The following is a 28,000-nucleotide window of genomic DNA, read 5'->3' on the forward strand; positions in this document are numbered from 1 at the left end:
TGGCTTTTAGCAAGTGGAATTGATTGTAGACGCTATTTAAAGTAAATGATGAGGCGGCGCTTTGCATTGCTGAGGTGATGATATATAAAACGGTTTGGCGACAGCGATAAATGGATGTGAAATAAGTGAGAGTTGTGCCAATGCAGCAAGTGGTACAGTGGTGCACAGTTACTTAGACTTACATTCTAGTGGTCTTCGAAGGTTTTTGAGTCGATTTACAAATTAAAAGGCTTAAGTTGATGATATTTGATTAAGATTATATTTCTGTGTAGAAAATAATAATTTAGTTTGAAAAATTTAGTTTAGACCGGTTTTGGGTAATTTCGGTTAATTTCGGTTAATTTCGTTAAGTTTAGGTTAGGTTAGGTTTTATTAGGTTAGTTTTGGTAAGGGCTTGGGTAGCTTCATGGATTTAATTAATTTCAGTTAGGTAAGGGTTTTGAGTAGCTTCATGGAATTTAATTAATTTCAGTTTCAGTACAGTTGGTACATTTTTTCCAAATTACATTGGATAGACAACTACATTTTGATTTGTTTTTTTTTTTTGAGGTTAGGTTAGGTTAGTAGAAATATTGTTGCGTCCACACTATTTACGATTTACTTTTATAATTTTCTTGTTGAAAAAATGTAAAGAGCGTTTTTCTCGCAAGGAATGCCCATGCTTTGAAAGTATTTGTAGTACCTTGGTTGAAATACCACGGATGGTGGAAGTGTCTCATTTCGTATGATTATAGTCTGAGCTAATCCCATATGTTACCATATCTGGTTTAAATTCTAAGGCTATTATGGTCAATTTTGTTTTTTAAGAGAAGTCAAGTGATCCCTATAGAGACGGAGAAACATTCTATAAGCATCTTTATTGGTTGTATAGATATTATGGTCAATTTTGATTGTTTGAGTACATTTTGGTCACCTAGGAGAGATTAAAACCCCCAAGAGAGAGGGAAAGTCACTGATTATAGATTGTATGACAAATTTCGTTTTCTTTTTCTTGATATTTTATGGAAATATTCGTAACCTTTGTATGTATATCCTGTAGACAAATTCTACGACCTTTGGAATCCTACTAAAGAGTCCAAAAAGTATCTGAATCCAAAGTGTTATCAATTTTATGTACAACACAAATCAATAACGGACCTCTCTTACATCCACCGAGTATGGAACTGGTTAACCGAAATTTCAAACTTATGCATTATTTCTCACAAAACCCCTAAATAACGAGAGAACCCACTACCGCGATTTGCCTGGTAAATAAATTGAATGAGCTTGGTGCATTTACCTTGTAAATATGGTAATGGGGCGCTATGGGTGATTGAGTGGCCTGAGAAACCTGAAATGGAAGTGAATACCTACTACACGCACACGAACACACTACCGCAAATACTAAAAATAAAATAACAACTACAATAAAAACCACAAATCGGGCTGAGAGCTCTATGCAGCTGTTGCAATTCGATGGTGGCAGCGCGATGTTGCCACGAACGCTGAGAGGGCTGACCAGACAAGGTGGTGGCCCGGGTGAATGCACTAAACGAACTGGCCACGACACACGAGCTATGCACGAAGTTACGCGAATGATAAGCACGACAGGCAGATAGCGAATTCAACTTCGCACACACACAGACACACGCTTTGCAAATTTTCACTTTTATGCACATAGATATGTATGTATGCGTATGCAACGGAACTATGATTGTGTGTGTATGTGTGTGCGCTTTGTTGAAAATAGCTGAATTTTTTTTTGGGTGCAGCGCGTACGCCGCTCACTGCACATGTCAAGTAGTTGGCTGTTATGCGACTGTTTATCTATGGCGGCCATTGTGTGCGCCCCCAGCACACACACACACACACAAAGTCGCTGCAAGTAACTTTTGGCGAAATGTTTCGGCAATGCGTTCGCCATTGGAGCGACTGAAATGCAGCACATGACACTAGCGCATAGCGGACAGGGGGCAGTAGAGAGGTTTGCAGTGGGGCGGCAAGGCGCGGTGTGAGTGCAAGTGGGGGACTGTGGCTGAGAAGTGCGTATGCAGGTGCACACGCTTTATAATTTCCGCGCTGCTTTATGTACACCAAGGTGAATGTGAATGTATGGCTTTATATCTAAATATATGGCTTTACATACTTGCATATATAAATGCATATAGGAGGTTGGTGCGAGCGTTAAATGAAAACTCATTTCCTTTGATCTATCATTTGGTCGTTTTTATGCAATCGTATGCCCAAGTAATATATAATAATGTATATGTGGATTTTTCGCACTTTTCGCATGTGTACTATATATACATACACTCTTATACATATATATGTATATATACCATATACATACATATATGTATATATGTGCAAATAGAGTTGCGCTTATGTCTGTAATCCATTTGCATATCCATTTTTGCACACACTCTTCTATGGTTTTACACATATACACACATTCATACATAATTTTTGCATTCCTGCTGTTACCGCTACAACTCCGAACGCGTCGCTCCGCGGCTGCATGTCGCCAGCGCAGCGAAAAACTTTGTAGTGAAACATTTTCGTGTTTGATTTGTTTCTAGATTGCTAGACATGTGTTTGTTCTTATTGTTTTTATTTTGGCTTTCGATTTTTTATTATTTTTAGTCTGATTCAAAGACTTCACTTTCTATTTCACTGGTATTTGACATAGAAGTCTAGGCAAGCGAGCGGCAGGTAATTTGTAGTGTGCACCAGCTAGTGTGTGTTGAGAGAAAGGGTTGTGTAAGGGGGCGAGGGGTGTCTAAGTGGCGTTGCGCGTATATTTTTACTTGCAGTTGGGAGAGGGTGTTTGAGGAATGGGTTATTAGAACTTGAATATGTAAAGCGCAGAAAGCGTAAAATTTCGATAGCTTCTGTTGAGGAAACATTAAACTGTATGAATTGAGGCAGAAGTATTAAGTTCATAAAAAATTTGAGATGACGAAAATTACAGTTAGAAAAGCAACAGGCTACATAAATTAAGCGCTTGTGCTTAGTTTCTTACAGTATGTTAAATAGTCTTTAAGCGTCAGACAAAAAGTAATAACAGGGACCACTTTAAGAAAATTATTTTCGTGACCTCTTTATTATTGAATTTAGTTCTTAAGCGTACTCTGTAAATGAACATCGCAAAGGTGTAAATTATAAGGGGTAAATAAGGAATAAGAAGTTTCAAGTTAATGTCTTTAAAATTTTTAAGACAAATAAGAAAAAACGCTAGGCCTTTAAACTTATTACTATCGTATTCCTAATGTTTATTGATTTTTGTTCGAGTTCCTTTTATGGTCCACCGAAGATATGCGCTTAACTATGAAGATCCAAAAAAGCGTTACCCGAGGTTCGAATGCCTACTCTAATAAATGAAACCGGCATAACACATCGGAAATAAAACTTAGATGTTTTCTATGCATTTTTATGAAAGATAATCGGTGAAAAAACTAATATTTGACATGTGCCTCGATGAAAGGCACTTAACTGCTTCAGACCTTCTACAGTTATGCAGTATCTACTTCAGATTAAGATTCTGGTTTAGATACTTTTAAATCTTTTTTCCTTGCAAAATCCACCAGACGAACTTGTTGCGTTTCACTTTTTAGTATGCTGGTTACTGTATCTCAATTTTTGACAAGCTTGGAGGTAAATGTCGGAGGTAATATTAGTAAGCTACCCGATAATGTGCTTTTCATTACACCACTCAAAAATTTGAGGATATTGAATCTAATTTATATCGAAATAACTAGAACTTATGGTTCTAGCCTAAGGAGCCGAGTTCCAACTGCCTGTTACATTTATAACCGGTCCGCAACCGGCTCTAGCGGTGCCTAAGTTTATTTTTACAAAAAGTGAGAGAAATCCTCAAGTACGGCGGTGAGTACATTATCTCTCACAAACACCTGGTCTAAAAATAATATAGACGCATTAAACCACTCTCATATAACCAGGAATTTCTTACAGTAGGAGCAACTTTACTTAAATTATCGAACACTACTTCCCGCCAAAATAAATCCATATGTTTCTTAGTTCTACCAAATGTTCCCCTCAGCAGTAAATAACCAGTTCTCAAGCGTTTTTTTTTGCTAAAATATGGCATAGAAAATATAATATAATAGAAGTGTTTGCTGTAACGTCACGTACTGTTGTAGTGAATATATTGTACCTACTTAATTGTACTTTGACATCAGCACTTCGGCACAATTTAAAAAACAACGCCAAAGCACGAAGCACCTTTCTAACAACATAACAACTCGCATATACCGTATAACATATATATATATATGTATGTATGTTATATATATGTAAATACAAATGTACGCACTACCTTGAAAATTTTCGCAGCAGGAAGAAATCAAAAGGTATCAAAATTAAACTAAAAAGTAGAGAAGAGTACAATAAAATTAATGAAATCACAAATAAATAAATGCAAGCATACAGCGAATGCCTGATAGAATACAATCAAGCAACAACAACAACGACAACAACATTAAACGGCAAACACAAGAGCCCTTTCACCGCAACAGAAAAGTCGCGTTCCCAACATCTGCGCCCCTCGCTTCCACCAGCAGCCGTATCGCACCTCAAACCAACCATACACCAACGCGTCGCTCTTTGTTGATGTGCAGGAAATTTGGCAACAATGCGCCCGAAAAAAATTGCCACTCGCCCACCGCCGCGAAACAAGATCCCCCAATCCAATGTAAACGGCAGCCGGCAGAGTCGAAACATTGTGTGAGCACCAATTTGCTCAGCTCGCCGTAAAGACGACGAAAGCGTTGGCAAATGCGAAGGTATTTTTGGTTAGCCAAAGCAGCGCATCGCCAGAGAATTCGCAAATTGCACGAAATCTAAACAGAAAGATGTGAGCGAGATTTTAGAAGCCGGTTGAGCAGAGCCGGCTGAATTTTGCACGAATTGTATGAAATTTGCGATATTCATGAACACATACGCACACATTACATTTACATTGCTCAGTTTGGGCGCAGCAGTCGCACTCCCACACAGATACAACTGCGAAAACTGCATAGAGCGCACCAACTGTGAGAGCAAAACGCGCTGCTAAACTAAATAGTGTTAGTGAGTTTGATGCTTAGTACGTATTTATGGCGATGCGCCGAGGGGAGGCCGGCACACTGCACGAGTGGCGCTCACGCCGCTATAGAAACATACCTTCGGCACTACAGCTGTTGCTAGTTAGTATTAGTGCTTGTTAGAGTGTTAGTATTTTATAGTGACTTCGTCGTTGCACACAAAAAAAAAAAACGATTTTATATGCTTCGTATACGTTTTGTGCCTTCGTGTGCGCAAAAAACTCTTTTTTCGTGACTGCGAGCAAAAAAACCGAAGTCGCCAACAACGCCGACTTCGTCATCATCAGCAAATCATCAACAATACAAGCGCAAAAAAGCAACACAAGTAAAACGTACGAAAGCGCACACGAAAAAGCGAAAATTTTTGCCAACGCTTTGGCATTTTAGCAAAGTTTTGCGAATTTGTTGTGTTTTACTTCATTCTTTACTCTGCTACATACACTTTCGCACTTTGCACACAAAACAACAATGGGCGACAACAATAACTGCTTACAATTATTCGAAACTTTGAGTTAGTGTGCAGGGCGGCGATAACAATCGTGCGTGGTATAGGTTAAGAACTAATTTCCCATTAAGCATTCTATTCAGGCGCTCAACCGCGTGCCGCTCCATCCACTGCCGTTTGCGCGCCCTCGTGTGCGCTCCATTTCTGCCATGCTATCTATCATTCTATGGCATTGTTTCCTCGGTTTTGTTTCTTTATGTGGCCGCAAATTTGCGAATTGTTTGCCGCTTATTAATATCGCAATGTCGTATCTTTGCTTCGTTCTCGTTTTGTGTTGTATAAAACTCTATGAGATGTTGTGGCGATAAAGCGCGTCTAATCGCAACGCATATACGTCGTGTTGTGTGCGGCTAAAGCGTATCGCCGGCTTCTTAATCGAATAAGCTCACATCAACGCCCGCAGCGGAATTGGCGCTTTTTTTGTGCGGCATTGGAGGGAGCGCGTATACCTTATATCTGATTTTATGCGCTTACTTTTTGAGTCTTTCTTCAGTCGGCGTTTTGATATATTCTTCGTGACTTTTTTTTTAGTGCTTTCTGTTCGGTAATTATGTTTCGCAACTTCTGGTTGTATATGTTTTTGCTCTCATCTGATTTTCTATTTCGTCCATCTGCTGTATTATCGTCTTTTGTATTCACATTCCGTAAGTTTGTCAGCCTTCAGGTCGATTTTTGTCTATTTTCGCAGGAATGCCAGCTTGTGAAGTTTATTTCGTATGCTTTACTCTGCTTTAAGATAGATAGGTATGCTGGGAGTGAAGTACATAAAGCCGCGGGCAATAAATTTTAACGAAATTTAGATACAGTAGGTCAAACTAGTTTAACATTTCTTATTTTTACATATACCAGATTCCTTTTATTTACAAAAATAAGGTAAACGATATGAGAATAGTAGTCTAATTACAGATATAGTGCGTCAGCTCACTTTGTATAGCTTCGATCTACGATTTCAAAAATTAAAATCAACCGGAGCATTATTACAAAACTTCTAATACAACTGCGTGTTGGATATTATAGACCTTTCAGCTTCAAACATAATCTCAACATATAAAATATAGCACCTATCTTGCGATATATATTCTATATAACTATTCCAAAAAGACTACATCGATACAACTTACGCTGAGGGCCTATAACGAGTACCGCTAAGATATCCATCACTCGACAGGCATGAAACCTCGCTTTAAAAGTAAAAAATGTTTGTTCAGTCGCACTTTTCTATTATATACATTATTTAATTATTCTTCTTATTACGATTTTCTAAATTCCTGCTTAGATTCTTAGAACTAACTAAGTAACCTATTTACGAAAATATCTCAAACTACATAGTTTCCTAAAACTATGCCCACCGGTTTCTGTCAGCGTTACTCTACCAGTCATTCAAGTCATATAAAATTTCTCAAATATAACTGCTGAATACTGAGATCTCTTTTAATTTTTTTCAGCGAAGGCTAGAGTTATTGTTTTACCATTTTTTCCCATCGTTTAAAGAATATACACTATATAACACTGTGCCATAATGCTCCATATGTCAGTTCTGTAACAAGCTGTTTTGAGCCAAAACTTATTTATTCAAGTAGTCACTTAGACAATAATAAACATAATAATAACACCATGTAAAACAATAATGAGAATGAAAACAAAGGCGGATGTTACTAGGATCATGAAAGCATCCTCTAAACATACACACGTACATAAATGTATATACATATGAGTAGAGCTCATAAAAAGTCACACGTTGAAGCGGGAAAATTAATTAGAAAGGAGCATACGAGTTAAAGAATGAGCATAAATAATAATGATGCGCTATGTTTTGTGTGTTAGGTTGAATTCCTTGTACAAATGGATTTACGAAATCATAGTAATGGAAGGTGGAAAGATAAAAGGTGGAAGAAATGAAAATTTCAAAATGAGTATTACAGAAAAAATTGAAATTTTAAGAATTGAAATAATATTTAAAGCTAGATGCTATAGTGAACCGATCTGCAGAACTTCTTCTAAGAATATACCTTTGCTCCAAATTTGATGTTAGTAGAGCACCTTAATGGCAACGAGCCTGTTATGGCGTGTTTTGAAATAGTATTTTGTTTGGAGTTTCAGTCATCGAGGAAATCAATAGTCTGTGAAAATTTCTTATCTTTTGTGGCAAGGTTAAGTTAAGGCTACGTGCGGAAAACTATAAATGATTACTCTTTTTTGCAAGTCTAGTTGCTTAGATTAATAATTTTCCAATTTTTTTTCGGTTATATCAATAAACTTTTATTTAATTTTTTTATTTAAGATATCTCAGTATGGCTTTTGCTCAGCTGTCAGCTATATGAGTGTGTCACTGTGTGCGTGAGCAAACTTTAACTGACAATTTGTGTACGTCTCTTTGCCGACTTCGTACTTTGTATTTTTTCGTGACTGTGTTTGGCACTTGAGCACTGTTTAGAGCGCGAACCAAGCAGCGACGACGGAAACACACATGACGCAATACAAACTTACATGCAAAAAAATTTATATATTTTAAATGTGTGCAAACACAAGCACATACATATATACAAGCACTTATTTAACGCGCTCTACACAAGCTTAAAGCGATTGTGCACAAACGCGCGTGTGTGTGTCGTACAAAGTAGCGACGGTGATGTGTGTTTGTTGTTGTTCATGTAGAATGGAAAAATACTACCCGCATCGCTTAATCAATTTTTTTTCGTAGCGCGATTGCGTATTTTGCCTTTGTTAGCACTATATATCTTCGATTTTTGTTTGAACGTTTGTTTTTTGTTGCTTTTGCTGTTTTTGTTTGAAAAGTTTTTTTTTTGCTGTTTTTGTTTGCAGTATAACGTTTTTGCCACCCCCGCCCACTATTATTGCAAGTTTGCTGCAAAACACAAAAGCAACAAAAAGCGTAATGAAATATAGACATAGACATACATACTTACATAGAAACAGGCAAGTGTTTGTTGACTAGAATATAAAGTTGTGCAGCAACAACAACTAAGAATTAAACGTTCGTCGAAAAGTGAACTAATTTTTCTTTGCCGTGCAGAAACCAAATTCGCAAACATTTTGGCAATGTTTTACGGTTTTTGCCGCGTGGCTTTCTCATTGTGGAGCGGGTTAATGGCATAACAAAAGCATTCAATTTTGCGTTTTTTGTTTTTTTTTTGTTGTGTTTTTGCTAACTCCACACCTTTTTTGGTAGTCGAAATTTTTTGCTTTGTCTCATGATCTGTCCGAGTATAACATCATCACTACAAAAAAGCGCCAAACTTTGTCGAAGTGGCAGCAAATAGCGAAGCGAGCAGACGACAAATGGTGTGGAGTTTGCATAGTTAAAGAAAAAATTTATAAATGTATATATATATATATACGCAAGTAGTTATTAGCCGCAATTTTATTTTACTTTCCAAGCTTATAATACCTCATTTAATTTCTTTTGAATTTCTGTGCTTGGCAGGAATTAAAAGATATCTGTATTCAGATCGAGTTATCTAGATCTGGCTCTTAAAATTAAAACTGTTTTCAAAACCAAAATATGTATTGAAAACATTTGATGATATCGGTTAAGTAATTATATATTTTGTATATAATATTTTTTAAGTTTTCTCTTTTTTCTATTATCATCTATATTCACTTCGAAAAAAAACTTATAAAATTATTTAAGCGCTTTAATTTGCGATTTTTGATAAAAAAAATAAACAAAAATTTGTTTTAAATTAAATAATTACACTTTGAAAAAATGTATAAAAATATTTAAGCACTTTATTGCAATTTTTGAGTTTTTCTACAAAAAAAAAATTACCAAAAAAATATAAAAAAATTTTTTTTTCAAAATGGCTCATACATATTGCTAGTTTTTAAATCATAAAAAGTAGCAATCGACCCACCTTAATATTAATTAAATACATAAAGAAAGCTTAAACAGTTCAATAATAATAATAAATGAATTTCGCAAAAAACTATAAAAATTACTCAAGCACGTATAACTGAAAATTTTAGTTTTTACTGCAAAAAAAGTTTACTGAAATAAAAGAAATCCATAAAAATCTAAATAGTTTTATTAAATTCAAAAAAAAAAATAAAAAAATATAAAATAAATAATTTCACTTCGAAAAAAAAAATTTTAAATGATGTAAGCACTTTTAAGTTTAATTAAAACCACAATAAAAAACATATACTGAAATAAAATAAATTCATTTCGAAAAAAATTTTAAAACTATGTTAGCACTTTAAATTTCAACTTTTGATTAAATTTTAAATAAATCAAAAAAATTTTTTTTTCTAAAATTATTTTTTCCAAAAATAAATCAATTTTTTTTCCAAATTATTACAAATAGTGTTAGTTTTTAAAGCATTAAAAAAGCATTCGGTTCAACTTGATATAATATTAAATAAATATGTATATGAAAGATGTATGCGCTTCATGTACTTTTATATGTACATACATAGAGTGCATACATATGTGCCTAGCTAAATACATGCGCTTGTACGCCGGCATTTTGACATCTCGACTAAATAACGCGCGCATTCACCCAGCAGTCGCTTCTATTTTTGCTATTTTTACCGGCAAAATAATCGCTGGTGGAGGTACATGCTCGCAGCTTGGCTAGCTTACAGTGCAGCGATGACAAACAATTTAAAAGAACAAACAAAAAGGCACTCAATAATCATTGTACATACAATAGTATATGCAAATTTGTAATAAATAAAAAAAATAAAAATAAAAAAAAATTGTAATTAGAAGAAGAAGAAAATGAAAACATATAAAATGAAATAGTAAATAAAAGCAGCTTTAGATATACATACATACAAACATATATGAGCGGTGTGGTGTTAACTGGAAAATTTAAAAATATTAAAAAAAAAATTTTAATATTAAAAAAAAATATAAATCAAAAAAAATTCTAAAAAATTTGCAAAACTTTAATTCACAAAAAAAAATATATATATAAAAATAAAGAAATAAAACATAAAATTTGATTTCTACGCTTTACAACTCTTTGTTGTCTTTTCAAATCACATTTAACATTTTTATTAGCAAATATATAATTTATTTATTTACACTCCTGCCAATAAACCGAAGTGTATATGCTTTTCACAGCGTTATTTGCATATGACCATACATATATATGTTTGTATATATGTATTATTGCTTTTGCGTCTACGACACATTTCACTTTAGTTCCACGCCTACTTCTGCTTCCACTTCCACACGGCTGATTGCCTGCCATTTTCATTATTTGTGCCTTTTTGTTGCGACTTTCGCTTGTTTGTGTAGCGACAGCGGCGAATGACGACGACTTTCTTCGTGACTGCCTTCGCTGTGAATTATTAGAAAAGGTCAGTATTTACTTACTAAACCGCATATATATGAATATGCCGGGTATTTTGCCGGTAACGCCGTCACACAACCGCACGCCAAAACGTCAGACTATATAACAACAAACAATCATATATAATATGCATACATACAGACATGTGTGAACATTTGGTATGTTACTTTGGATGTTTTGGGAAAAACAAGCGAAAAATCACATATACGATGCTTAGCAAGTAAATAAATAAGTAACGTACACAATATGTGGAATCTTCGCCGGTTTGCCGCCGTTTTGTCATGCACCCCCGCGCCGCGGCACCCCCTCTATTTTTGGTCATTGATGGTGCGTTGTTGTTTAGGTATTATCATTTGGTGCTTGCTCGCCACCCGTCTTGTTGACTTACGCATAAATATTTGAGTATTTATGTATAAATAGGTATTTGCGCCTATTCTTTATTATTATTAATAAAAACAATATCTTCATATTTGGCTTGTAAGTATATGTGACTTACATTATATTAGACGTCTTCGATTCGTCACTTGCTCTGCTCGCTTTGTTTGAGCACTGCTCTCTAAATACATAAAATTTAATGTTAAGTTCGATACAAGAGAGTGCATGGATGTGACTGCTTGCAAAGCTGTTCCTTTCTGATTATACCGGTCCCTAACTTTAGCGAGTTGTTTATTCGATTCACTACTCTCCAAAGCAGAATTGATTCCTTAAGTTTTAATAATAACATATTATTGAATACTATTTTCACAGTCAACCGTTTTTATAATCATTTTCAAAATATTAAATGTATATGGTTACTTCCCTATATGTTATCCGAGGAATTCGGTATTCTGGAAGTTTGTTGCATGATGGTAATATACCTATGTAAGTGAAATTTTAACATTAGTTCTCGAGGTTGACAAATTTTAAACAAAAATGTCCGCTCGGGTTTATATTTTGCCCGAGTAAGGTCTAGAATCGGTGACCTATGCATTGTTGCCACTACGATATCTTTTTGTTGGGGTAGTCTAAAATATTCATCCTGTCCCGACTGTTTTGGGTCTGGTTTTTATCACGATTTTCTATCGCCGTTGCTGTCTGAGCTGGTGTTCGGTGACTGAGCTTCTTAGGAAGTTCTTGGCTTGCGAAGCTTTAAAAAAATAACTCTCGAAGGGTTCAGGCTTGCAAAGCTTTAAAAATATAACTCTCGAAGGGTTCAGGCCAGTTCACAAGACAGTTTGATCCAAATCTGTATGTTGTCTAGATACTGTTATGGTATCAATTGTGTGTCGGATATACCAAAAATGTGGTTCCTCTCCGACCGTCTGTCTGTACATACGCGAACTAGTCCCTCAGTTTTGAAGATATTGATCTGAAATTTTGCACACGTCCTTTTCTCCGTAAGAAATTGGAACCGCCGTTTTCGCACCACTATAGCATATACATAGCTGCCATATAAACTGAGCGATCGGAATCAAGTGCTTGCATGAAAAAATTTTTCATTTGGTGAGATATTTTCACGAAATTTGGAATGGGTTATTGCCTAAAGCAATCTCCTGTGTCTGTAAAATTATTCTGAACGGATCACTATAGCCTATAGCTGCCAATCGAACAAAACGAGCAAAGGTTTTGTAAGGAATTTTCTATATTTGCGCTTCGTGCAACCGAAGTCAACGTTTTTTTTGTTTTCTATTAAGAAAATATGAGATCAGAAGGCTCTATTTTTTTGGGAATGAAAATAGTCAGTTCTTCCTAAAAGCTTTACCTTCTCTAACATATTTATTTCATACATTATCAATCTAATCTAAGGCTTGACCTTCTCAGCTCATAAAGAAGAAAACATAATTACCATAATTCGAAAACGTTTCTTACCACATCTAAAACAAAAGCAAGCAGGCTTCTAATTTTTTCTAACCTAACACCTAAGAACACTTTCCATTTTGCACAATACCTCAAATTAAGTGCGACGCTAACTGCACAAAAACAAAAAATGAAACAAATTCAACGAAAAGAAGTACACGAAAAAAAGGTAAAACTAAAAAGGTGGACACCGCACAGCGGCCGTCGGTGAATGGCAGCGAACACAACCAACGCCACATACTTGTATACACAACGCATTTTAATTATGGTGACAAAAATAAAATTGACTCGGCTGCCTGCACGAAGTGTGAACGCAGAAATCTCGTTGCACTAAATGAGACGCAATGGAACAGCGAAAGCAACAACAAAATGTGCGTTGATGCGTTGAAATGAAGTGGAAGTGCGAGCCGAGTGTGGCGGCACAAAGGTGTATTAACACACATACATACATATATACATGTATGTATAATATAAATAGTATGTGCTTTAAGTGGTTTGCTGGTGTGTGGGGCGTAAGGGGCGTGCTTTTGTATAAATATAGGCACAGATGCAGGAGGCGCTACGTCCAAATGCAGAAATAAGAAACACAGGCAGATTTATATATATGTATATATATATATATATATATAATTATATATATATATATATATATAAGTATATGCATAAATATATATGCAGCTGCTGATATGCAATGTATAACCTCACACATACAGCTCCACATTTTCGTATTAAAAATGTTTGTATATAAAAGACTGCTTATAGCTGCACAGTCGCCGCAAGCGGTCTACCTGTGTGCCCCAACACTGGCTCTCCATTAAGATAGCTCGCACACACATACTTACAAATTGGAGAGCTAAACACATGTATATGTAGCTTCTCCACTTAACATTGAAGCGCGCTCTCAGCAGAGAGCAGGTGGCCTCTCCAGAGACTTATTGGTGGCAGTGGTGTGTAGGTGTGTGTATTATGTGGGTGTTGTTGGCATTTTATTGCGCTCGTATATCCAAAATTTTTATCAGCTAGCATTATTATATATATGTAAAAAGTAAAAAAGAAAAATTTGTGTATTATTTATTTATATTTTAACTCTAAAATGATAAAATAGTTTGAAGACGGCTTATTTGCAAATATATACTAAGTTCAGCATGGTTTTGTATAGCCCAAGCACTCCCGCCAAATTTTTCTATAGCCTAAACTTGGGTCACTACAAGAGTTACAGTGTACAAAATTGCGCAATTATTTATTTTATTTTAATTGAGGAGCTGATAAAGTTGGAAACGTTATAGGTATATAGGAAAAGCGACGAGAATAGGATTAGGATTAGTGCAATCTGTGATCAAGAGCTTCTAAGTCATGCTGTTATTTTTACTTCACTTTTGAAATAATAAGCATTTTTAACAACTTTTTTTCAAAATTTAATTGAAGAAAACCAAATGACCTTGTAAAGCATTATTTCTGACTTTATTAAAAAATGGTGGTTTATTAGAAAATGTGTGCGAGATCTATTTCTAATAAAACCAAAATCTAAAAAAAAAAATTTTCCCAAATGCTAGTCATACTTTTGCCAAACCCCTAAATTTTCACTAAAGCTTTTTATAAAAACTATTAAGTGACCCGGAAAGCTCTTACTGCTTTTGGAAAGGCTCAGTTATCTCACAAAAAAAAAGTAATATAAGAAAAACCAGAAGAAAATCTCGAATATCTCACATACAGTTTGCATTTTAAAATTTTACAGTTACCTATAATACAAATTAACTAAAAAAATTCCTCTCAATTTATATTTAACTCAGTTCAATCAGAAATTCACACCACTGTTCAACTGAAAAGTCAAATGATTCGCAAAAAAAAACGAAAAAATATAATACTTAAGGGCACGAATGGGAGAGAAATTTACGAAATGAGTGCATGCCCTGACGTAAATGCGCTCACTGCAGCGAATATGCAGCAGTAAATACATTTTTATTTTGGAGCTTGCAATGAGCATTAGCAAATGATATAGCGCTATTGTAGGAGATAAGCAGGCGAGAGCAATAAGTGTGAGTAAAGCGATTGGGGAGCTTATTTGAGGAACGCGCGCGCGCATTGAAACTGGAGCGGCAGTCAGCGCAAGGGGAAAGCGAGCGCATACCCATACTAAAGCGCATTTACAACTTTTTAATTTTTCTGGGCGAGCGCGATAATTTTTTTTTCTGATGATAATATTTGTGTATTTGTTGACTCGGCTTTTTCTGTATCTTTTTTACCAACACATAAGTAGTTGCAGTTTTTATATGTGCGCAATGCATGCGCGAGTGTAGATGCAGTGGCGCTTGCAGTGAGTATTGCATGCATATGCATTGGATAACAGTTGCAAGTGAGAGAGTGTATATGTGAGGTTATTTTTTAGTGGAGCGTAAGCATGCAAACGGTGCGCCCCAACGGTGTGTGTGCGCCGACGAGCAACCGGGAGAGCTCGGGAGCAATCCCACTTTTGCTTTGCATGTGTGCTGCTTACACCAACATACGCGCCATAAATTGGACAAAGCTTAAAGATTGCTCGTTTTGCTCTTCGACAATTGCTTGCTAGCGCTTCCCAACATGCGCTGTATGCGCCCCGGCGCGCCTCATCGCTGCGTTCCCTAATGTATCCACACTCAACACCAGCTCGTAAATAGCTACTCTTGTTGTATTTGTATTATACAGACTTATGTATATACACATTTTATTTGATTTTTTTCGCTTAGCCATGGCCTGCTCGCCTGCCTGTGTTTTTCGATTTTTGCCGCGCTCGTTCAGCTTCAGTACGTCGTTCACATTTAATCCGTTCGGTAGGGCTGACACGGTTCTCGTCATAGTTTACTGGCCACTGTGTTTTTATATATTTATTTTTTGATTTTTTTTAGCTTTGCATTTAGCCAGTTTTTGCGTTTGTGCTTGCTGTTTTGTATATGTGTATCTACTGCTTATTTTTTAGGGAATTCTTTGACGCGTTCGCGTTTTCGCGCATACGGTGTGATTTGTTTTTCTTTGCGCGGTGTTTCGGTTGACATTTGCGGTGTGTGCGCGCGGTGTATTTGCTATTGGCGTTGGAGGGCGCGCAGAATCGCGGTATTGCCGAATTGTAGTTGCCGCCGCCACCGCCGCTGCTATTCCACTGGTTGCCCATAAGGCATATCAAAGTTAGCGCCGACACTGTGGAAGCTATTTGGTTGTAGTTGAAGGCGGTGAATGCATAGGCTCAAAATGTTTTTGTTTTTTGTGGTTTTTTTTTTTGAAACGCCTTCACATGCTGCTGCGGTCAAACGGCCGTGCATGCGGCTAGTGCACGCTGGGTGGTGATACGACGAAGAAAAAATGCAAAAAATGTACGAAGAAATTGTAATGATGCTTCCCGCCTACTTCGCGTGGTAGTTGATTGGCGCTTCGATTGGAAATATATAAAATGTGCTTGCTTTATTAGCGAATGCGTGGCGACTTATTGGTTGGCTGTTTATGTTTTCCTTAGCATTTTTCATAACAGCCGTTGAAGAAATACACGAAGTTTTCAACAATGCGCTTACAAATTATTGCATTATGCGCGCGCGCTTCAACTGAACCAATATTCTAATTGAAAAACTAAAAATCAACTTCAACAGTGCATAATTTTATTAGCGCGCATTAGGAACGCTACTGACAATGCATGAATTTGATGTATTTGCCATTTCGAGTAGGCGGCATATGCACCGGTAGCGCGGTGTTCACCGCTCACCCAGCGTGTACCAAATTTACATATCCCTACCTGCATAAATGTGACTACTACTCGTCCTCATATGACTGCCTTTCGTGCGCCACCCAGCTAAACCTCCCTGGAACATAGCTGTGCAACGCGGCCACACATTCAGCTAAAGCGCTTAATTTATATATATGATTTGTACATATAAATGTTAATGTATAAAAAAAGCCAACGCTCCAAAATTTCAATGCTCCTTTCCCTTAGCAATTGTTAAACAAAAACAAACATCAATTGGTTATCCCAAAAAACGAAACCCTATATGTATCTACGCCAACAATTTCGCATATCTGTATATCTCTTGATATCTCCAACATACCCAATTGCCGCTGACTCTTATTTGCTTGTATTCACACATTTCTTTTGCATAGACATTTTACTCAATCGCACTTCACTCACACACGCACGCACATAAATAAACGCGCGCGCCACTCTCTCGCCACTCACACTCACCGAACCAACGCAGTGGTATAAAATAAAAAATTTTGGGCGCTGTCGTTACCTTTGCCCCCGCTGCTGCCGCAACCGCTCCACAACATTGCACAATATTGCCTTACCGCACCAGCGTCGCTGCCATGGTTGAAGCCTCATTGTGCCTACCAACGACGTTAACTTCATGCCTTTCAATGGTTGTTGTTGTTGCTCCCATGTATTTTGCTTTTGCTCGTGTTGGTTTCGTTGGCATCGCCTGTTCGTTGCTGCTGTGCTGTTGTCGTCGTCGTTGTCGTTGTGGTCGTCAAAACCGCCAGCACCATCGTCTCTGTCGTAGTCGTCGTCATCATCATCGACTGCGTCTTTTTGTTGCTTGCAGGTTTTTTACTGCCTTCTCGCTTGTCTGACTTGCCGCGCTATTACCCGTATGAATACTTTTTTGCTGCTAGGTTTTCTTCTTTTTTATCGTCGTTTTTTCTTTGGAGTTTTTTGTGCCCCAACCAGCGCCTGTCTTCGTTTTTTTGTATTTTGTACGGCGGCCGCCACTTGTAAGTGTATGTTTTCGTGCTGCGTTTGCGCCAACCGCATGACTGCTGCCATCGAGCGTCCAATTTTTGTCTGCCGGCGAGCCGTTCGCTGTTCGTCGACGTTGTGGCCGCCGTAGTCGTTGCGGGTTCTTGAGTGTATGCAAAAGATTTTTGCACATATTCATCTTTTTGGCCGTTTTCGGTGCGTTTCGTTGGGCGCGCTTCTTCGCGCAAAAATTTTTATATTTTCCATCTCTCAAGAAAAGATACACTACAAAAGCATACGCAAGACAATTTTTTTCTTTCTTCTTATGGCAAATTTTTTTCACTTGTTTTCTGACTTTGCCAAAAAATCATAAAAAAGCATTTTTTCACGACGACGACGGTGTTGCGTTTGTTGTTGCAATCGGCACTACTGTTCCTTGACGCGTTTCTTTGCGTTGCTCGCGTTTACCGTCAGGCAGTATCTCGACTTTTGTACTGACTTTTGGTTTGGTCTGGAGAAGAATGCGAGACAATTTTCGGTGAACTTAGAAAATTTTAAATTTGTGTTTTTGTCGTGCGAAAATCAAAAGCAAAAACAAAACGCATACAACACAAAATCTACAAAAACGAAATATACGAACGAAAGTGTGGAAGTGTTAAGAAATTGAAAACGCGAAATGCAGAATAGAAGATAATTAACTAAACAAGTGTGAATCGGTATTTGAAGTTAATCGAAAACGAAATATCAAAAATGCTCAATTTAGTGTGATTAACTTAAATAAAAAAATGTTAAACATATTAATTAAAGAAATGAAATATAACAATTGTAATATACAATATAAAAGTGGCATTAAATAATAAATTTATTCAAATTAATATAATAAAAAAAAATTTGTATGTTTACTTTTTAAGTGACATTTTGGGAAGATAAGTCTATTTAAAATATTAAAAATATGCCACATATTTTAGGAAATTTTGGAATAACTGAAAACAATTGTAACTCAACATATTTTAAATTTTAAAAATTTTGAAGATTTTGTAATATTAAATTATAAAATAATTTATATTTTTATTTTAACCAAAAAAACTATGAGTTAATAAATTAGTAACAAAATAAATAAATACAATTTTCGATAATTTAAATAGAGCCGATAAATAAATAACGAGACTAAGGACTTGGACTTCGACTAAGTTCCAATAATTAATAGAAATATGTTATATATTATGTGTATATTTTTATAGTTATAAAATTAATAATTGAACAGGAAAAATCACAGAAACTAGTAAACATGGATATTTATAAAAAAAAAAAATATATATAAAAAAGTTTAAAGAACTTACTAAAATAACAATTATTATTTTAATTATAAATAATTGCGAATAAAGAAAAAAATATTTTACTTAAAAAAGTTGTGAAATGTACAAAAAATTAAAGGGCTTAACCGAAACTTAATAAAATGTTAATTATTATTTTAAATAAATCCACTAATCTAACTCTAGTTATTTAAGAAAAAAAATTGGTTTAATAAAGCTAAAAAGTTTGTAAAAAAAACTTTAATTCCTTAACCGCGATTTACTTAAATAATTATTATTATTTTGATTTAATTTAATTATAATTAATTAAGATAACACTTATTTTCGAAAAACTGGGCATTTTATAAAAAAAATTTTGTACCTTTGCCGAAATTTACTAATAAATATTTTAATGTTAATTTCTTATAATTAATTTAAAACAATATTGAGTTTAGAAGTATTAAATAATAATTTTGTAATCTTTTTGATACACTTATTAAAGTTTACATTTTTGAAAACTGAAATACAAATAAATAAACTATGATTAAAAAAAAAACGAAAACAAAGACAGATATCAATCATTTATAGATTTTGAATTGAAAAATTATACACTGCTCAATAGTGTAATAAAAATTAATCATTAATACAATTAAATAAACATTATCTTTTCCTGTTATTTTGTTTCCATAAATTAAACAAAAATTCTCGATAAATAACATCAAATATTAAAACATAAATATAAAAACAAAAAAGGATCACAAAAACCCAAGTTATAATAAAAAAATATTTAACTACAAAATAATTCGAATACCAAATTATACTAAAAATATATTTCAAGTGTTGATTTTAGGCAGAGAGGTTTATAATTTTACTATACAAATATAAAAAATTTAAAGCAACGAAAGCATATTTAAAAAAAATTAATTTAAAAAAATATTTTGATATTATAAATTAAATTATTTAAGCATTGAAGTTTAATTTTTTTTGCAGATATTGGTTTCAGTTTTTTTGAAAAATTTTTATTATTATTTTTTTTATAAATTTATATTTGAATATATATGATATTATATTAATATATATATAAGTAATAGATAAGTTTAATCAATTAACAGGAAATTATTACCAATCATATTCTTTTATTACATATCTATTTAATTTTTTATCATTATTATATTAAATTATTGAAATAAATTATTTTTAAATTTGTTTCGAAATCTTTTTTCTACCTTTTCTGTGTATTAATATTTTGCTTATTTTCGTATTTAAATATTCATTGATCTACATATTTTTTTTATTAAAAATATCATTTAATTTCTAGTTTCAAAGTATATGATCAATTTTATTAAATTAAATTTGAATTTAAATTATGTAATTATGTAATTATTAACCTATATACATAACTTTTAAATTTGAACCAATTCAAAAAACTCTATCAAATACTTTTTTCATTCTTTTGAATATTTATTATATATCTAATTATTGATTGCTTGAGCTTTAAAAATTCTTTTTTTTTTTTAATTTTCACTTTATACACAAGTTATTAATACAATTTAAAATGAAATATTAAAACAACTTTTATTGTTATATGAGTATTACATTATATTATTTTTATATTTAAACGCTTCCAATGAATCAAAAAATACTATTATTACGATTGCAGTAATTATTTAATATAATAAATTTCTTTAAAAAATTTTGAAAAGCTTTGGAAAACTTTAAGAAAAAAATACACCTTAAAACTTTTTTAAGATTTCGATTGAAACTTGTTTTGAATTTTTTGTATTTATATTTATAATAATACAATTTTTTACATAATAATGAAAAAGTTTATATTAAATTTTTTTCTAAAATTGTGAATATTATTGATGCAATATCGCATTTTATCAAGAAGCAGTTTTTTTAAGTCTACGTTTATGTTAAAAATTCTACAAAAATATATTTTTTCTAATTAAATATATTTTTTATTATATTATATTATTATTTCAAATTGACGCTTCAAAATCGCTTTTAATGTATATATTAAGACATTTCAATAATATTCTTATTGTTTTATATGCCTATTCATTTTAAATTTATTAAATTTATATTTATACTATTTTATATGGATGTATATTTTATTTATAATATAATTATTATAATATATTTATTATTATTTTTATCTTAAAAAAATAGAAATATTTGTTCTATTTTATGGGATTAGAATTATTTGATAGTCTCAAGCAAAAACTATAAAGTGCTTAAAAAATTAAAAAAAAAAAATCTTATAATTTCATAGTTAAAATAATTAAAAATGTATAACTAAATAAAAACTATTCAATTAAATAAAAAGTTTTTTGTAAAAAAACCAAAAATAGCTAAAAAGTGTTTAATAATATCAAAACCGAATATCGCATAGTCAAACAAGTTGCAATGTTTTCAATTTCTCGCGCAATCTTCCACACTTTCGTTACCGGCAAACGTTCGCGTACGCAACGTCTACCTCTACAACCAAAACAGTACAATATTAGTATCCATTGCGCCTTAGAAACACACGCCGCACACAAACCTCAAACACGAATGCTGGCGGCGTCACACACCAAAGTCTCACTTTTGTTGCGGTGTTGCTGGTGGCGGTGTATTGGTGAATCGCGCGTGATTAGAGCTTAGAACGCATACTCCTTTGTTACTATTTTCAGTTTGCGAATGCATGGAATATGCAGAACGCAATGTGTACATGTATGTGTGTGTGTGTGTGTCGGCTGTCTGGCTGTGAATGAACGGAAGTTTACGTTTCGGAAAACGTTGATTTCTGGCAAAAAGACAGACAAACTGACGGCGAAAGCTTAGAAAATGAAAATCATATGGGTTTGTGTATGTGTGTATGCGTATGTGGTGCAAAGTGCAGTGTTTAGAAGATGCATAGAATGAAAGATGCTAATAAATCAGTGGATGCCACAAATTTAATGGGTGTGTGCTTTTCCACCTGCTGGTTTTGACTTCGTGGGAATTCGTTAGAAATTTCTTTGTATGTAGGGTAGCAATAATTTTCATACCGTTATTTTTTAAAAATTACAAATGTACGTCCTAAACTATTTTTTTTATAAACTACTGATATAGTTTTAATATATTTGAATTTGGTATATTATATATTTTATAACATATTTTATGAATTTTCAAAACATAGCAAATTGTTAAGTCTATCAAAAAAATAGTATTTAGTAAAGAAAATTTAGCCTTAGATGTCTCTGAGAGAAAACAGGAAAAATATTAAAAAAAAAAAAAAATTTCAAAATTATTTCAAAAATAAAAATTTCTAAATTATTTAAATAAATAAAATGTTCACAAAGAATTTAAAAAACTATTTTAAAAAATAAAATTTTCAGAATTATTTTCAAAAACAATATTTTCAAAATTATTTAAAAAATAAAATTTCTGAAATTATATTTCTCAACTTTTATATCACATTAAATTTTTTTAAAAAGTTTTACGCAGAACTTAAATTGATTATTGTCAACTTTATTTTATAAACTAAATATTAATATCTAATCAATATAAAAGTTAAATTAATACGCACCTATTTGCATCAAAAAATCATAAAAAATGTTAAAAAAAGAACATTATTCAAATAGAAATAATTTCAAAACTGCTATTATTCTTAAATATTATTACTTATAAATAATAAGGTTTTTACCTAAGAGTATAGTATTAAGAAAAAAAATTAAACAATATATAATTGTTTTTAAATTTAAACAAAAAATTATTTTTTTTATTTATAAATATGTGTGTATAATTTTAATAAATTTTATTCACTTTTAGTATTACAAATTATATTTTCTTATGAGCATTACAATTTTACACTTTTTTAATATAGGCTTTAATAAAAAGCTGATTACCAAAATCAGCAATATAATATTTATAATATAAAAAACATAATAGGAACAAAAATTGTATAAAAGTAATCATATTTTTCTTTAATATTTAAGGAATCCTTGCCACCGCTAATTTCCCACGAGCCTAATACCAGCAAAACTTAGACGCAAGCATCTCTATATGCTTGCACCACTACACTCACATGATTCACCTCCTATTTTTGTTTTTTATTGTTGTTATATTTCCAAATCTATTTCTATTTCCATTTATCAACCCTTTCTATCACATCCCATTATGCCATAGCGGCTATAAATTCGCGCCGCCGACAGAGCGGCATTTTGAACTTGAAATTTTATTTGCTCTTTTGTCGGTACCCATTCATTTGTTCGGCAATCGAGCGCGTATTCATTCACATTTCATATGCCACCTAATCGCTCTAATCCAACACCGACACCAATCGTGTAGGCACCAAGCACCTACCACCTGCAGCCAGCACAGCGTCACACCCCTCATGGGTACACTACGCTCCCTACTTGTATACAAATGCTACTTACCACCCGCCTAGTACAAAATCAATTGTGGCCCACTAAGCACAGACGCCGACACCGCGCCACCTCGAAAAATTTCGCTGAATTTATTTTGTGTTGTTGCGTTGCTCATCGCGTTCAATCGTCGCGGCTTTTATTTGTTTTCCGTTTCCCGTTTCCGCTGACTCGAAATGTTTTCTTTCGTATTTTAGTATTTCGAATTTGTTTTTGTTGTAGTACGCTACGTTTTCGTGGAAAACATAACGAAAAGTTGTAGTTTGTGTATTTCGACTATAAAACAATATTTCACGTGGTTTTTTGGTCGCAAAATATACTTGGTTAACGACATCACAGTGCAAAGAACTATAAAAATGCATTTAACTGCAGAATTTTACTTTTGCTTATTATTTACTTTATTATTGTTGTTGACTTCGTTTAAAATTCTTAGTATGATTTATAAGCAATTACTTTAAGTTGCTGTGCAGTCGATTGGTTGAAGTTTTATGTAGAAATTCTTGTTTATGTCACGAAAGTCTGTGGGATCTTCTTTATGAAGCATTTGTGAAAAATGTATATGGTTTTAGTAAAAAATACATAAAAATATACTTGTGATCTATAGTCATCGATTATTCTTCGCACTTCCAGTAACTTCTAATAAGAATATTCTCAAAAATGTCACATGTTTTCGAAAAATTAAAAAAACATTCCTATTCTGAAGTTCTAGTGAGATTTTAAATTTGTATTCTCAAATTTATTATGTAATACCGTAGTAGTCTGAAAGCAAACACGCTGTAATAGCCAAAATGGTTATGAAAATATTAGGACTATGATTTTCAAGCGCTATATAACATTAGAAAACGCTCTCTGCTATGTGATCTATAGCAACCGATCTTTTATCAAACTTCCAGTAATTTCTAATAAGAAAAACTTCAAAAAAGTCCAGTGTTATCATTTCTTTTAGAGGAATAATGATTTTCACTTTTTATTCTACAATTTGTTATCCAAGACGGTAGAACTGTGATTAAAAATAAATGTTACGAAAACATTAAAACTACAGACTACAAGTTTTATATAAGTTTAGAAGAAGCTCTATAATGGAGTGCAGATAAGAGATTGCTCTATTAGTGTATTATAGTCATGTCTAAAATAAGATTATATAGAAAACAAATCAAAAGGAGTTAAACCCATTTCGTAAACTATAAGTTGTAGTAAAATATATAAGTTCTACAGAGTAAGGTTTGAGAAGTACCAAAAGGAAGGATTTAAGCGAAAGATCGTTCTTAAGAGATTTCCGTAATAGTTATCATGGGTATCCTTATATAATATATTGATTCGATACCATGTTTTGCCATAGGAATCATGCCAGAAATATTAAGAGACTTTATTAAAATTTTGAGTAAACAAGAATTTCTGTAAAATTTCTTCTTGTGTGTTCTGCATTTTATGAATTGAACTGTATAAAAAGCGGTAAAATTCCTTATATATTATAATATTTGCAATACCTTAAACTAACCGCTTTTGTATATTTTTGTTTTCTCTGATTCTATAATTACAGGTGCTTTTTGACTGTTTGGAACCTTTTTAATAATTACGTTGAAACGTTGTTGATTCTTATTAAATATTGTTTTGTTGAATCTGAGGACGAACAAAAACAAAAACAAATCCCAATTAAAGTCAAGGAAACCAAACATATGGAAAGACAACTCTAGGACAAACAACAAAAAGGAAAACCTAAAAAACCAACAAAAAAAAACAAATAAAGAAAAACAACAAATCGCGAAAACAACAACAAAAAAGAACTTATGTGCAATCGTTTTGTTTTTGTATTAACTTAATTAATTAACTAAATAATTTGTAAATAACTAATAATTTAAGTTAATTTTAGTTTGATTTGGTTTCTTATGAATACGTTAAAACGAGAGAGGCAAAAAGAAAACAACGGTAAATCAAAAAATTAAAAATTTTTAAATAAAAAGAACGCTCAGTTTCATTACATTCAGTTACAAATACAACAAAAAAGTGATTTTCTGTTAGTTTCTCAAAATTTAACAAACAAAATTTACAACAAAATTTGGATTACAACTACAACAACTACAACAACAACAACTGCAACCACAACAACCCCAAAAATAAATAACAAATTATAATAAAAAAAACAGCAAAGTAATAACAACAATAATTGAAAGTAAATATATATAAACCAATAAACAACACAACACAACTACAATAACAACTACAACAAATACTAAAAACAGCTACTACAATCGCAACAACCAATAACAAGGATAACAAAACGCAACTACAACTACAACCACAGCAGCAATAAAATAATAACAGTAACAATAATAAAAGCAACAACAACAACAATAACTGAAATAAATATAATAAACAAACTTAACAAACAACCAACTAATAAATATTTATACATAAATAAATCCGCAACTAAGCAATAAACCAAACCAACTCCCCCCAAAAAACCACAACAACAACAACAACAACAATATAGTAACCAACGAAAAAGTAAAAAAACAGCAACAGAAATAAAAACCAAGAAAAAATCATTTGGCAAAAGCATCAATTACAAAATTTTAGCAGTAAAACAACAACAACAACAATAACAGTAATAGTAACAACAACTACAATAGCAACAGTAACAGAAACAAACGCAACAGCAACAACAACCGAAAAAACCGCAATAGTAAATAGTAACGAACAAAATAAATGCAATAAAAACAACAACAACAACCACAACAAATACAAATATTTAATAATTAACAAATAAACTAAATAAAGCAGATTTTATAAAAAAAAAACAATAACTAATAATACAGAGCAGATACCGTTAAAAACCGTGAAATAGCATACAATACAAGCGAACCCAAAACTAAAATACAACAACAAAAATAGTCTCAAAATTTTCAAACAATAAAACGAATTAACGGCAACAATTAATATAACAAATCAAACAACAACAACAACAGTAAGAAAAAACAGAAAAACAAAAACTACAACAGCAGCAACAAACAAACCGGTTAACCAGCAAATCAAACAAAAATAAAATAAACAGGAAAAAATAGAAAATCGAAATAGCCAAAATTTGTTAAATTTTTAAACAAAATTTCAATTCTGGACGAAAGTTGTGAAAATTTGAACATTTTAATGAAAAACTTTTAGTTCGGTAATTTTTCGTGTTTAAAATTTTGTTCTGAACTGTTCTGAACACGAGTGTCAAAAAAGCCAAAAACAACAACAACTGCAAAAAAAACATACATATGTGAAGAACAACAAAAATTTAAGCTAAAAGCATAAATAAAGAACAAAAAGCTTGAAAGCAAAAAGTTTGAATGCAAAAAATTGCCCAAAAGAGAATAAAAATCGAATCGTGTTGGCCAAAATAAATAAATAAAATATATATATGTATATATATATTTCTTCCAAGTGTTGAAAACCAGCGAGAAAAGCGTGCGCTTTGATAGTGGTGAACATAGTGAAAACACAACAAAATACATATTTTCGAACGGATTTGCGTCAAAAACGCGAAGCAAAAAACTTTTTTTTAAAACAAAAACCGTTTCGAAAATTTGAATGGCGCTTTTCACCACAGACAAAACCCTATTTCAAAAAAGTACGGTATCAATATTTTAGCGCGATAAAAAAAGTGTTTTTTAAAAACCAGTGAAGTACCGGATTCAAGCGAATAAAAGTGTAAGTGCTTAAGAACTGCTGCGTGCAGAAGTGAAATCAACTGCATTAGCGCAACAAACACCCAAGTTGCAAAGTATTATACCGAAAAATTGCTTCAAGGCAAAATTTATAGCAAACAAAACAAAAAAAAAACAAAACTTGAATACAAAAAACTTTTTGCAAAAAAATTTTGGACACACATTTTTAGCGTTAGTTTAAAGTCATGGATTCTCTGTGCAAAAACCAAATAAAAATTGCATAAAATATACACACACTCACCCACAAAAAAAAAATTATAAAAATATACAACAAATTTATTAATGTATTGTGGCACAAAATAAATAAAAACAAAAATAGTTTCGGAACAAAAACAAAAAAGAAAAAATAAGTATTCCATTTGTATGCGTAAACTATTATCGAAATAAAATAATACTAACTTATAAACTATAAATATGTCAAATAATAATAGCGGCAAGCAAAAATAAACGTAAATAAGAAGTAGTCGAGTTTTACATATAGAATTGTGAAAAAAAATTACTATTTCAAAAGTCTTAAACTGGTGAAACAACAAAAATAAAATCCTGAAAATTAAAGCTTCAAATTGCGGCAACTTTTTCGAACGGATTTAAAATATAAGCAAAACAGGTAAGCTACACAATATTTCAAATTAATATATAATCTATGAATTTGCTTAAAAAACAATTATTATATTTGAGCGTGACGCTCCCGATACGGTTACTGTGAGCGAGGCATTGTTGCACACGTTGTTAGCCGACGGTTACTTCGTGAAGCATGAGCTGACCTATTACACTGCTCTATATGGTTATTAATAAATCTCTACACAAGCATATTATAACAATACTGACTCAAGCAATCACAACAATCACTGAACAGTTTTTTTAGCAATGATATCTTTCTAATGTCATACAGTGTAACACTAAGGCAATTTTTTGCGAGAGATGCAAATTTATATTAAATTTTTTGAAAAAATAATTAATTTATTTTTACTAAACCTTATTACTATAATATATATAGTTTTAGCCGATATTTTTAAAATAGACGAGACACTGCAAAAATGCTCCCTTAGCATGCAAAACCTCAGAACCGAAGGTTAAACAATTCGTTTCACTAATATGTAATCGTGTTTCATAAAATCTTGCTGAGTACTTGAGCTGAGTATATCAATAAATATTTCAAAAATATACTTAAAAC

The 28,000-nt window shown here is 32.7% G+C and overlaps 1 protein-coding gene across 6 annotated transcripts in view; it reads left to right on the plus strand.

The window, feature by feature from the left end:
- The window catches only part of jim, a 170,447-nt gene that overhangs the window by 85,276 nt on the left and 57,171 nt on the right, over positions 1-28,000 (plus strand). For all 6 annotated transcript variants that reach the window (XM_070111869.1, XM_070111866.1, XM_070111868.1 and 3 more), the window contains exon 3: positions 24,660-27,433. The gene's annotated coding sequence lies outside the window, so the exon portion shown is untranslated. The remainder of the gene's footprint in view (positions 1-24,659; positions 27,434-28,000) is intronic.

This window comes from Bactrocera oleae, chromosome 6 (genome assembly GCF_042242935.1).
Source record: "Bactrocera oleae isolate idBacOlea1 chromosome 6, idBacOlea1, whole genome shotgun sequence".
Taxonomy (NCBI): domain Eukaryota; kingdom Metazoa; phylum Arthropoda; class Insecta; order Diptera; family Tephritidae; genus Bactrocera; species Bactrocera oleae.